A 14,777-nucleotide genomic window follows, 5' to 3' on the forward strand; every position below is an offset into this window, starting at 1 on the left:
ATCGCTTGGTATTATTGTGATTGAGATGTTCCTAACTCTTTTGAATACATTTCATAGAGACACTTAAAGTATAGTTAAAATGCCTTCGCTTTTATGTTAGCTTCTTTGCTTCCTATTTTGAATTTGCTTTCTTATATTTGTGGGTCGCCTTTAAACTTTATCTCATGTAATACCATTTTACAGAAAACAAATCTTTTGCCCCTTTGCTATCATCTCAGATTTTAAGACAATTTTAAATCGAAATACTATCCATTGATATTTGTGGGCTTATTTTAAACTCTTCTCTAAGTAACTTAAAAGTATAAAAACAAGTCTTTGCTTCTAGGTAAACATCTTTATTTCTAATTCCTTATTGGCGCACTGAGATTTGTGGCTTTCTTTGAACTACACCTCATGTACATTTTATAAAAACAACTATAAGATATTCATTTCTCCCTTTAGTTTCCCTTGCACGATTTAAGCATAATTTTTATACCCGCTACCTATACTTAATTTCTTTACACACCTTTAATACATAGCTTTAACATATTAATATCTTCTATATTATTTTTGGGCTGCCTTTAACATTTACCTCATACAGGACTTCAATTTGTTCACTTTGTAGTAGGACGTGTGCCTACACACACATACATACATATACTTTAACTCGATGCTCTCTCGGCTATCCGAACTCTCTCGATATTGGCTCTCTTTATCATTTCTCTCTTTTCACATTCGTATTATACATAATTAAGCTACGCGGTCAGTCTTGATCGAGCAGCAGAATAAATCGGACGCTAAGCTGCAATTCGTATTGTTTTATTACGTGTGTGTATAACTACCACAAATTCAGAAGTGGGATCGGCATGAAGAAAAAAAAAATTATGAACACGTCTACATTTGACAAATACGCTACGGCCCAGTTAAAAAGTGGCTAACAGAGCTAACGACAGGCAGAAAAGCGAAATTAATAAAACGGTGGCTCGATGTTTCACCAGAGAAGTTTAAAAGAGTACCAGCAGGAAGCAACGATTTATTAAGTTTGGCTAATATTTTGTTTGGCCAAGAAAAGGAATTGCACAACAACAACGAGCGTCATGATCAGACTCAAAATGTTCGCGAAAATTCTGACAGAGGAGAGGGTGTTCACCAGGATTTGCTAAACACCATTGAAAAGTCGCAAGAAGAATTACGTTTAAGCAAAGAGGAATTGCGAAATTCTCAGTACAACGCAGCTGCACATCAGATGTCTACAACAGAAATAGACAACAACAACGGCGCCACACAGTTTTTACGCGCAAGCGTTCGGCGCCAGAAGTCGCGAATTTGGGCGACAACAACAACGACAGCAACGGATCGACACAAACAACAACGGCGCCACACACACTTACTCGATTTGTGCACAGCGTTCGGCGCCAGAAGTCGCGAATTTGGGCGATGGCAACAACGACAACAACAACGTCAGCAGTTCTGTATGTCAAGCTATGGGCAGCACTGGAAATGTAACGGGCAGTACTGGAGAAGAGAAGAATTGAGCTAAACGAAGTAAAATGTGGATCAGCGGTCTCGCTCGCACTCGGAAAGGAAGCTACGCTAGAGTTCGACGGAAAATCATGTGCACGCATTTGGGAGAAGATCGCGTCATCACAAGGCAACATCTGTTAGGAACACAGACTGTTAGGCAACAACTGTTAGGAACATAGATTATTAGGCAACATCTGTTAGGAACACAGATTGTTGGGCAACAACTGTTAGGGACATCAACTGTTAGGCAACAACTGTTAGGGACATCAACTGTTAGGTAACAATTGTTAGGGGCACAGACTGTTAACGATAACAGAACGAATAATGAAAACAAACTGTTAGGAAATATTTTTGCTAAACCACAACTGTTACGAGATTGTTATGCTAAACCACAACTGTTACGAGATTGTCATGCTAACTCACAACTGTTACGAGATTGTTATGCTAAATCACAACTATTAGAGGATCAATTTATTAAGGGCGATAGATTAAATGAAAAAAAAAACTTTTATGGAATTATTAGAAGAAAATAGTTAAGAACAACAAAGATTTATCAAATTAGTGAACTCAGCAACATTCACAAAATTTGATTTGAAAATGGCTACTTCCATGTTTACGTGGAAGAAACTTTTCGATGATTTAATCAGGCAAGAATTAAATAATAAGTAAAAATGTATAAAAATGTTTTACTGTACGAAATAATAGTAAAAGTATTAGTTAAGATTTATTTTTATTCTTTGTAAAGTCAAGATCAGGAGATCTGGTTCGCAGGATGGCCGAGTTGTAGTAGGACGTGTGCCTACACACACATACATACATATACTTTAACTCGATGCTCTCTCGGCTATCCGAACTCTCTCTCGATATTGGCTCTCTTTATCATTTCTCTCTTTTCACATTCGTATTATACATAATTAAGCTACGCGGTCAGTCTTGATCGAGCAGCAGAATAAATCGGACGCTAAGCTGCAATTCGTATTGTTTTATTATTGTGTATAACTACCACAACTTTTTATAAATTATGTCGCATCATTTAACAAATACAGAATTTTGTGGCATTATCTTGACATATTTATTTTTTTCTATGCACATCATTTTAAATTTGTTAATACAAGCTGAGCCATTTTATACTCGTCGTGTGTGTTTTGTAAATACTATAAGGACTTAATGTCCTTTGGAAAAACATTTCATACATATTTTAAGCATTTTTTGTGTATAAACAAATATTTGCACAGTATTTATTGTGAATATACACGCCCATATAAACGCCAAATACTTTAAAGCTTATCATTTTTACGCAAAAATTGTATAAAATAAAAAATGTGTTGTAAATAAAGCATTTCCACATGGCAGAAGGTGGAATACCCTAACATGTTAATATAGAGAAATGAGAAAAAGAAGATAAATAGAAGGTTTTGAAATAGAGTACTAAGCTAAACAAACCCACAAATGTTATCATAATGGAAATGTAAATATGGGAGAGTGTTCCACATTTTATTTCTAAGTTCAAGTATCCAGTTTAAGAGTGTAGAAATTCGCAGACGCTCAATTGAATATGCCATAAATATTTTACGAGCATTAAAAACAGAACAACAACAAAATACTTGGCCATAAAGCACAACCCAGCAAAAAAATGGTTTAATGAAAGTTATCAGCGTAATCGCACATGAACCAGGACAACACAGGCAGAGATAATCGCAGAGCGACAGAGAGAAATTCAGCGAGGGTGAGTTTGATGTTGAGAAACTTAATTAAATGCAGACACACACACAAAGCACACACACATACACACGAATTCCTGCTTTCAAATGTAAACAAAAAATATCAACATCACATATTTTTTATCAGCTGGCGGCGATGACGACACTGCTCTGATAATAAATACATACATACATATATAAATATTTGTTGTCGTGCTTTAAAAAGGCTTAAATTTGCAAGTGATAAAAGGTAATCAAGTTGCTAGAGACTTAAATCGATATTTAAAGAATTGCAAGTTGCGCATTGTTAGCAACTCTTTAAAGAATATTTGTAATAATATTTAAGTGTAGCATTTAACTGTAATAGAATTTGATTTATTTCATTTTATCGTGTTATTAGGTAAACACCCTTAAGGCAGCACTCACAGCTCAAAGCTAGCTCTATGATATGCTAAATATTTTATTCTTGAACAGCTACATTTGCATTTCTTGAGCTCGAATAAAATGGCATTTATTTGTTTTAATCAAAGCGGCGTCTCCCACAGCATTACTCGACCTCCTCCACTCCACTTGCAACTATTTAAATGCAAAAGAAATTTCCAACTAACAGCGCCATAAAGTATGCAGCAGATTTTAAAGCTTATACCATTAAGACGTTCGCTCTCTCTCTCTCTCTCTTTCTCTCTCGCATTGTTCGTTCTTATCTGACTGTATAAATGTTTGTGAGTGCGCCTGTCTATATATGCTCTCTGACTGTGTTAGAATTTTAGTTGAACGCTTGTAAGCAACTTCCGTTTCCGTTTCGTTATCCGACGCGACGACGTCGTTTGTTTTGGCATTGTTGCAACAACGCTGTGCTGTGCTGTGTCGTGCCGTGGCAACTGTGGCAGCTGCTTACCGAGTTAACTTCAACGTTGCCCCCGAAAAAGCAGAAACGCTAACGTGCGTTACGTTCGTTATGCAACATATGCGCAACAATTTAACCCCAGAAGCAGCATCCTCATCCTCATCCTCATCTCGTGGCGCTTTTCTTCTTCTTCTTCTGGTGCTGTGTCTTCTTGTGTCTTCAACTAAATTCATTTTGGCAAGTTTATGAAAATGTTGTTATTGTTGTTATTATTATGCTTCTTCTTGTTGCTGTTCTCGGCTGCTGCCTCAGCTCATTAGAAAAACAAAAGCTGTACACAAAAGTTTCAGTTTTTCGTAACCACTTCGCATCTTCTATACCCTAACCAAATGAATTATGAAAAGGTATAATCAACTTATCAATACATCAGAATAATATGAGTAGAGGGTATATACAAGTTGTTTAATGATTTGGTTGCTATATGAACCGCTGATGGGCTGTCGACACTCGAGTCAGGGTATTCTCATCATCGAGTACTCTTGAGTGTAGCATGCTTGGCTCGTCGTTGTTGCTGTCGTTGCTGCTGCTGTTTATAACCATTGTTATAATTAAGTTGATTTTATTGCCCGAAATTTTACAAGAGCGCTTAGTTGCCCCTTCTCTCTCTCTCTTTCTGCTCTTTAAGGATTTTGGTCTGGTCCTGTTCAACATTTATTGAACTTTTGTGCTTTTGAATTATTAATTATATTGTTTTACAAGTCGCCTTGGTTCTCTTTGCAACAGCTGTTGGCCACATTTCAAGCTGGCTTCTATTGTGGCTTTCCTTCGTCGTCCTGGCGTTGCTGCAGCTGGCTTAAAGAGTTAAAGTTGTTTTTATGTTTCCAGGGCCAAAGATCAGATTTCATAAATGTGCTCTTCAGTTGGGAGTGGGAGGGGGGAAGGGAAATTGTTTGCAGATTTAACAGCATCAATTGCTGGAGCTTATAAATGAAATTTGATGCCACTTTTTCTTGCCCTAATCCACTTCAAAGTCAATGGCTAAACGAGAGCACAACTTGAACTACTTACTTAGTTAGCCGGCTTGTCTTGTCCTGACTGCGAAATAATACTAAAAGCACAGACAAAAAATGTCTTGCAACATTTGCTTTTAATTTATCTAACTATTTTTCTTTTAATTTCATTTTGTAATTGTCTTCATCCCAAAGCAACTTCAGAAATGAAACAAGTGTTTATTTATTTGTTGAAATGTGCTCTTTGGCAAATAAACAAACACGCATTATGTTTTTATGGCGTTCGAAATGTGAAAGCAATTGGTGCTTAAATAAGCTCATTTCGACACTCACAGCATGAGAAAGAAAACAGAGACAGAAGGCAACAAATAAATTTGTTGTTTGAATAATTGGATTGTTTATTTAAAGCAGACCGAAGAACGAAGCTTTTAATCAGATCATAAATTATATGACATTTCACACTCAGTTGCATGGCGCCTGCAATTATGTGTGCATTAGCGTATCTTTTTCTCTTTTACTCTAGCTAATCTGAATCTTTTTCTTCTTTTCGCTGGTGTCTTTTAGGCGCTTTGTGTTCGAGCACATAAATAAAACTTAATGACCAAAAAAACATCTGCTTAACTGCCCAGCTGTAAATAGGAAAAGTTTAAATTAGGAAGACACGACTTTAGGATATCCTGTGACTACAATTGTTGCCATTTTATGCCAAATCCCTAAAGTTGAAATGTGGAATATATAAAGAGTATCTATCCCAAGATAGATAGAATAGAAAGAGTGGAAACAACCACTTCCTGTGAATGCTTGTAACAGAATGTTACTAAAAATGTGCGCTCAACATTAAAATTGAATGTTTCTCTGCAGTTGAAGGCCCCATAATTGGGCAGCATGAATAATAAATGTAGATGTGTATGTGTCGGTGTCTGTGTCTGAATAGAAATTCGACTGTTGTGGCTGAGTTATGCATTCGAATGCCTTCCCAACTGTAGCTGTAGCTGTAGTTTAGGGCAAACGAGGCGTATGCGCAACATGTGTATGCATAAATTCACGCTTAATTAGCAGCACACCCCTCCGAAGCGGGGGCGTGGTGCCTAATTAGTGTTAGCAGGCGACTCGCTTAAATGTGTTATTTAATGTATGTGTCTGCCCCTGTGTATGTGTGTGTTTTTGTGTGTGTCGACAGGTAGCATTTACTCTTTGGCAGCTAATTGCCAGAGAAAAGAACATTCGGCCAACAACAAAATGAAAATTACTTTCAACTTCTTTGCACAAATTAAATTTAAGCCACGCTTCGCGCTTGTTTTTTCCCACTACCTTATTAACTGGCTTTTTGACGCAATTATGTTGCCACAACATCCAACTGCCACCAGGTAACCACGCCCAGTTTGCATCACATTTCGCGTACGTGTCTCTGCCGCTTCCATGGGAATCATCGTGTTCTTCTCCCTCTCTCTCGCTTTGCTGCTTGTGTTGCACGCACGTTTCACGCTGGCAACAGCAGCAAGCAACAGAGAGGAGTGAGTGTTGTGTCTTGGTGTGTGTTTTTCAACTTTTAACCAAATTGTTTAACTAAGTAGTAAAAGCGCTTAAGCACGCAGCACAATGCACACACACACACACACACTCTCATGGTTTGCGGCATGCAGCATGCAAGCATGTGCAACACACGCAATTTTGCTGCCACAACATGGAACATTTCTAGCACTAAAACTACTTTGTTACTTGCGCTAGAAAAACTTCACTTTTTTCAATTTCTATTTCAAACATTGTAATTAAAAATCATAAAATTTTGTATATCCTTTAATTTGTTAAATAAAAAATCTTTATTAGTTTCTAGTATGTACTATATTCATTATGAATCTTTATTAATTGTTCAACTGCATTTAATTTCCTGATTATGTCAATTTGATATATTACTTTTTATAGAAAATATTTTTACAAACAAAAAACCTTTTTTCAAATGATCTTATGTATTTTAGATTTTAATATTTCCTTTTATTAAATAATTTTATAATAGTAAACTAAACTTTATATCAAAATTAAGTACTCTTTATACTCCTTCAAAAATAGATTTATTAATTAAATTTATTTAACAAGACAGCTGTAATTTAAAATGAGTTAAACGTTTTCCGTAAGTTGTAATTGCGAGTTATAGAAACTTCTTCAATATCAATTGCGTCTCAGAAATTAAAGCTAACGTAGCCGAAATTCAGGCAAAATATCTAAACAAATGAAAAGTTGCCGCAAATAGAGCTGAGTACATAACAAGCAAGGATGTAAAGAAGTCAGAAAGAATGTAAGCAGCAGCAACCGGAAAACGGATGACGGAAACGAGCTACATTATAGATGGGAATATTCTATGAATGCTCTCGTATGAGTATTCAAATTGGCATTCGGTTTGCTTCCCTTGACAGTAGTATAAAAAGTGAACACAATGCATTAGCATTGGCATTGGTATTGGTATTGGCTTTTGCTTTGCCTTTGGCTTTGCCGCTTGCTTTGCATATGAGTATCTGCAATTCGAATTCTATTTGTCTGCAGTCCTTTTGGGTATTGAAAATCTGCACATAAACTATCGCTAAAGCAGCTGACATGACAAATCATTTACTTATTATACTAGTTCTAAAAAAGCAAATTTTTTGTACACATAGATTAGATAATATTCTTCTCTCTTTTTATTTTGTTTGGTTAGTTGAATTTCTGCTCTGATTATTCGCTTACCTTTTGCAAGGGACATGTGGGCATGTCGACATGACTTTGGCATCTGACCAAGCCATGAAACCAGCACATGACACAAGTATATACACAGACACACACACAAGTGTATGGCTTCCATTTGAATGAACAATGCTTGCTATAAAGTCGTATCCCCATCTCCATCCTCAGGCCTCGATGCCCGTTGGTAGCCAAAACCCAGCAGCTTGTAGTATTCCCGCATTGTGCTGCACTCAGACGGAATGCGCGCAGCTGCCATTTGCCCATTTGCCTTGCACAATTTATAGCATATCTATAGGGGCCAACTAAAGAGTGCGTGTTCTCTCTGCGTGTAAGTGTATGTGAGTGGGTGTGTGTATATCTTTCTATATATGCATGTATGTTTGTATATATGTGCGATAACAAGCGTTGCCTTCTGTTGTTGCATGAAATCTTATAAATTGCAAATTGAATTTAGCGATAAACATCGAGGCGCACAGACAGTACATACATCGACTACATCGAGCATTAAAAGTGTCCACACACTGAGAGAAACACTCGATTTGCTGTTCAAACATTAATAATATACTATTGTATTCATTTAATATACATTAATGTAAACACTACAAAGAAATAACAGTTACGCAGTACTCAACTTAAATAAAGTAATCATTATGCACTTCACAACATTTTCAAAAAAGTAATCAATAATAAAGCTTCACTTGTGTGTGATAGATGATAGACAAACTTTATAAAGTAGGAGCGTAAATTGTAAAAGATTGTGAAATAATGAAATTAAGTAAATTCAAATATTTATCGTCCACAATTGATAAGTAAGGAAAAAGAAACATACTTATGAAAAAAGGCATTAGTTTACTGCATTTTTCTCATTCTTTTATATTAATTGCTGAAAGCTAATTGAAAAAATATGTTAGGTATATTTTTTATAAATTTTAGTTATATTTTCTATGGTAAATATATAATTTAAAATTGTGTAATATTCAATCAATTATGTTAATTCTAAATCAAATTATTTCGCTCAGTGCGCAAGCCGACAAATGCAATTCCAATATTGAAATTATACTGCCCACTGCTGGGCTATTCCACTTATTGATGCTTTTCTTCATCTACTTCAACTAGTGATAGTCTGCAATTGACATTGATTGTGTTGGTCAATGGTTTCACATTCGACTGACAGTTTAGAAAATAAGTCGAACACTTATCGGCAGTTGCGAATATTGAATTGATATTAACGTGATTTTCCTTTTTTCGTTTTCGTTTCAGGTGAGTTGCAGTAACTTGAGTTTAACCTGCGGCATGACAATCGAGAAGTCTTCATGTTCGCTTACATTAAGTATTTGCCACTCAAGGCAGCCACAAGCAACTACAACAACAGAGGCAGCAGCTCCACACGGATATTACATTTAACATTTACAACCACGCACGCTCTTACTCATTCACTCAAACTCACACACACACTCAGACAAGCAATTATGTTGTGAAACTTTCGACTCAGGGCAGCAGGGGGAGAGCTCAAGCCGACATTTTGTTCCATAATTTATAAGCCGCCCAAATGCCAAGCCGGAGACAAAAGTGGGGAAAAAAGAAAACGAAAAAAGTAACAAACGCAAAGCTCGAGCCAGACAGCGTGGCGTTGTCGGCGACACGCCCCTTTGACGCCTACCCCCTTCCCCCCACCGCCCTCCACATGTGCAGCCAACAGGGCGAAAAAAAGGGGTAACACAGGACCAAGGAAAATCCAAAAAGCAAGAAAGTATATAAAGCAACAGCAACAACAACGAAATGTGGCAGGCAAAAGTCAAAAACTAAACTCGCTTTTGTTAGAGTCGCGCCATGTGGCCATTACGGATGTCTGCGTATGTGCGCGTGTCTCTCTGTGTGTGTGTGTGTGTGTGTGTGTGTGTGTTTTTTTTATTTCGACTTTGCTCTACTATTACTAATGTTAATATGATAACGAGGTACATGATATAAATAAATTATGATGGGTAAAGGGCAGTGCGATCTCCTGTGGTACGGCCGTAAAGCATTGCTTCACAAGAGACATAGCGCCACCTATTCCATCGACTCTCTCCTGGCTCTCTCCATGCTTCTTTGGGTCTGCATCACAGTTGACACAAACTCACAAATCGCAACCCAGTTGTCCACTGATTGCAGCATAAGCGGGACCAAGTTTCCCACCGCAATCGATACGCCCAGTGCCCTTTCCAAGTCGTTGCGTAGTGATCCATATAGCTTGCAGGCGAAGATGGTATGCTCAGCATCCTCCAGTGTTCCACACTCAGAGCAGTTGCCAGAAGCTTCATGACCAAATCGGTGCAGATAGCTTCTGAAGCATCCATGGCCACTTAGAACCTGAGTCAAGTGGAAGTTGACTTGGCCGTGCTTCCTGCTGGTCCATTCCCCGATGTTCGGGATAAGCCGATGCGTCCAACGGCCTTTTGGAGACATATCCCAACGTCGCTGCCACCTCTCTAGGCATTCTTGCCGTCCTGCTGTCCGAACGGTTCGCGTTTCGGCGTTGCTGTGGTGCCGGGATCGCAGCTGCCGATAGGTAGCAGCTCGCTCTCTGGCCATTTCCACAAACGGAGGTACACCAGCGATGACGAACGCTGCGTCCTCAGAGATTGTGCGGAATCCACTAATGATGCGGATGGCACTCTTCCTGAACACTGCCTCCAGCCCTTGGCAGTAGCTTCTGGTGTCAATGCTCGAACCCATACTGGTGCCGCGAACAGTGCGATGGATCGCATGGCACCCGCGATTAGCGATCGTCGCAATTGTTTTGGGCCTCCAACATTCGCCATGAGCCTTGACAGTAGCCGGTTCATGCCTGCAGCTTTATTGCTCGTCGCTTCCAGGTGCTCTCGAAAGCTGAGCCTTGTATCGATCCAAACTCCCAGATACTTGATCGCTCTTTTGGACGAAATAGTTGTACAGCCAACCGAAATTTGCGCTACCTCTACATGTTTTCTGCTGCTTATCAGCACGGCTTCAGTTTTATGCGGCGCAAGTGCCAGCCCAACTGAGCCAAGCCACTGCTGGATGGTCGCAATTGCTTGGTTGCACACACTCTCGGCCTGCATCAGCTCCTTCCTCACGACAAGGACAGCGATGTCGTCTGCGAAGCCAACCATGTGCGTGCCCGGGGGGAGGGTTAGTCTCAGGATGCCATCATACATGGCATTCCACAGAAGAGGCCCAAGACCGAGCCTTGTGGGACACCTGCCGTCACGACGTACTCCTCTGTACCAGCGCTTGTCTCGTACAATAGCCGCCTGCAGGATAGGTAGCTACGCACGATTTCCAGAAGATATCTCGGCACTTGGAACGCTGCCAGAGCCTTGAGAATGCAGTCCCAACGAGCCGAGTTAAAGGCATTCTTGATGTCCAGCGTGACCATCAAGCAATACTCCTTGGCTCCTCCCTTCCATCTGCTGCCCGCTATGGCGTGCGAGGCGATCTCCACAACTCTAGTCGCTGCGTCGACTGTCGATCTGGCCTTGCGAAAGCCAAATTGATTTGGCGATAGGTCACCTCCTGCGGCAATAGCGCGCTCCAGCCGGGTGCATACGATTTTCTCCAGCATTTTTCCCGCATTGTCAATGAGGCAGATTGGCCGATATGCAGCAGGTTCGCCCGGATTCTTGCCTGGTTTGGGGAGCAGAACCAGTCTCTGCGATTTCCAGATATCTGGAAAGACAGCCTCCTGTAGACACCTGTTGAACATATCAACGAAGATTTCCGGCCTCAGAGCACAGGCGAGCCGAAGAGCTCTCAGTGGAATGCCATCCGGCCCAGGCGCCTTTCCCAGCTTCATGCTTCCAGCGATAGTACTTATCTCGGCACTGGTAACCAACTCAATTGCCGCGCTGTTATTGGGTGTGGCGACATCAAGATTTCGCACCGTCTCACCAGCTGTAGTCGGAAACAGCTCACGGACAACGCAGTGCATCACATCATCCGGTGGCATAGACGCTTTGTGTGCCGAGATCTTTTAGTGACCAGTTGGTACGCCTTCCCCATGGGTCGCTCTCCAAAGTCTCACAAAGCTCGATGAAGCATTTGCGTTTGCTCGCCTTGATGGCATGTTTCAGAGCTTTCCGCCTCTCTTTGTATTCGCGCTGCCATGATGTGTAGGACGGTCTGCCTCGCGATCGCTGATAGCATCTTCTCACGCGGTTGCATTCCCGCCTGGCGGTGGCGATATCCTCATTCCACCAGTACACTGGCAGATGGTGGTGGGTGGAAGATCTTCTGGGGGGCATCGAGTCTTTGCATGCTTGCGCTAACGCATGCAATGCTATCGTAGCCATCTGCTCGGCGCTTCCTGCCGCTTCCATACACTGGATGCGAGCGCTGAAGCGCAGCACGTCCATCTTATCCGCGTTGAAGTTAACCCATCTTGATGGGTCACCTGTATTGCTGGGGCGCCGCCCGCCAACTTCGCACAGAATAGCACGGTGGTCGCTAGCTGTGTAGCCGTCGCTCAAGCGCCAACGTGCCGAAGGCGACAGCGCGCTGCACACATAAGTCAGGTCGACTATGGACCCCACGCCAGCTCTACAGAAAGTCTGTTGCGTGCCCTCGTTCAAGAGGATTAGATCCAGCATTTGGAACGTTTCCGTCACAATCGAGCCTCTCGCATTTGTGCAGGGACTACCCCATTCCATTGCCCATGCATTGAAGTCGCCGCCGACAATTAATGGGGAGCGGCCTATAGCATCTGCTGCGAGTTCATCCAGAATGCGCCCGTACTCCTCCAGAGACAGACTGGGGGCCAGATACACGCTATAGACCCATGTACCGCCGATTTTTGCTCGCACAAATCCACGTGCAGCATGCTCGTGTCCGAACTGCAACGGTGATTTGCCGCACACCCAGATTGCTGCCTTACCCGTAGTATCCGCTGCCCAGACTGAGCCTGTTACCGCTCTGTACGGTTCGCTTAGGATAGCTACGTCAGCGCTATCATCTCGCACTGCTTGCTGAAGAAGGTCATGCGCAGCTGCACAGTGATTTAGGTTGAGCTGGACTAATTGCATGAGTGTGCTTTCGTTGCGCTCTTTGCTGCCAATGGACAATTGCGACTACCAGCCTGGTGGTTTAGCTGTTTGCCTCCATTTGCGCTGCAAATGTACAATTCGCTGCGTTGGTGCACGATGCCACTTTGTGACCAGGTACTCCACATCTTATACAGCAGTTACTCCTGTCAATGAGATTCTTGCATCTGCTGGCTATGTGCCCGATCTCAAGGCATTTGAAGCACCTCGTCCTCTGCTCTTGCTCCACAATTCTGCAGCGAGACCACCCAACCTTGAGTTTGCCCAACTCAAGGATTTTTGGAGCCCATAGTGGTGGCACCTGAAGAATTGCTACCTGCGTGCCTGCGTATCCCGCTCTCAGGCTCTTCAGCTGGCACACATCGATAGGGACGCCCGCTTGCGCATGCACTGCTGCCAACACTTCCTCCTGTCGCGTGAGTTCGTCCAAGTCACGAATAGCAATTGTAGTTCGCTGGGTAATGCTGCGCACCTCTGCGCAATCCCCTAGCACGTTCTCGATTGCGTCCTTCAGTTTGGAAGTACTGTCCAGCCCAGAGCCGCCGAGCTCAACAGAAGATCTCCTTGGCAGTTCTTCGAGCTGTGATCACGCTATCAGCGACATTTTGCAGCTTCCCATCCTGCCGTCTGGAAACCATAGAAAGCACGTCACTATAGCTCATCTCTCCTTTTGCACTGACCACCAGTGCGTCAGGCCGTGGCTTGGTAGTGGTCCTCTTCCTCCCCGTGCTTTTCGACTCCACAGTAGTCCACTCGGCGTGAGTTACTGTTTTATTTCGCTTGGGTGGAGTCTTCTCGGCTCCGCCTCGGTATCCCTCTGCCTCTTGGGTGTTGCCGACGGCTTGATGCCGATTGCCGCTGACACGACTGCTCTTGGGGCCGCTTTATCCAATGCTCCTTCAGTGGCTGTGTCTGTGGTGACTGTGACGCTTGCCTCTTTACACAGCTCTGTTGCGGCTCGATGCAATTTCTGCATTCTTGCCAACTTGCTCCTCATCTTTTCGTTGATGTGCCTCTGCGAGCAAACTGCTCAGAAAGGCCGTCCAGCTCCGTGCCCAAGCGCTCCAACAGGTCTTTAAGCGACCTCTTCTCGCTGGCTGGGCCAGCAACAGGCACAGTACGTGTGGCCGCCATATCGGGATCCGGCAACACAACGACCGCCGCCGACGAGCTGCTTGCTGGTTCCTCGCTCCTGCTCCTGTTGTCGCCCGTTTGGTTATGACATGCATTTTCTTCTAACACGGGAACTTAGGCCTCCTGTTAACTGCTGCTGCTGCTGGTGGTGAACAGGAGGCCTAAGTTCCCGTGTGTGTGTGTGTGTGTGTGTGTGTGTGTGTGTGTGTGTGAGTGGGTGTAACGACCGAAGTGTAAGTGTGTGGTACAAACGTATGTGTGTGTGGAGCTCAGTCTCTGGTCATACCCTGTAAAAACATTAAAGAGCCAAGGCATTTTTGGTAAGAATTAGAATAGAAAACTTTGGTAACAATTTTACATTTCATTACATAAATAATGAAATGGCAATGAAGCAATTAATTCTAGCAATATGATGAGTATATCATTTGCAGTATGATTCTGTTTTAAATAATTATGAGAGACTCAGCTACACAGTTCAAGCTTCACATTGAATTTATAATGATAAACAAAATTGTGTGGGATAGTTTATTTATTATTTTATTTTAAAAAACATATATTTCTGTGTGATAAATCGTGATAGACTAAAAAAAAAATGTGTTGGCTTCAAATAGTATTTAAGATGCCAAACAGAACAATTAATTGGCTAGACTGAAATGTCTTGGCTGATAATTGCAGTTTATATGGAGCAAAACTTTTAGATTTATTAGATTTTCAATCCTTTTTTTGAATATTCTATTTCAAACTTTATGGAATGATGTCAGATTGAACTGAAATGTGTTTTCTTTAAATGGGAATTTTTATGACGAACAAA

The 14,777-nt window shown here is 41.7% G+C and overlaps 1 protein-coding gene across 4 annotated transcripts in view; it reads left to right on the forward strand.

The window, feature by feature from the left end:
* LOC133838859 (furin-like protease 1) overlaps positions 1-14,777 on the forward strand; it is a 174,930-nt gene that overhangs the window by 125,675 nt on the left and 34,478 nt on the right. The window lies entirely within an intron of this gene.

This window comes from Drosophila sulfurigaster, chromosome 2R (genome assembly GCF_023558435.1).
Source record: "Drosophila sulfurigaster albostrigata strain 15112-1811.04 chromosome 2R, ASM2355843v2, whole genome shotgun sequence".
Classification (NCBI taxonomy): Eukaryota; Metazoa; Arthropoda; class Insecta; order Diptera; family Drosophilidae; genus Drosophila; species Drosophila sulfurigaster.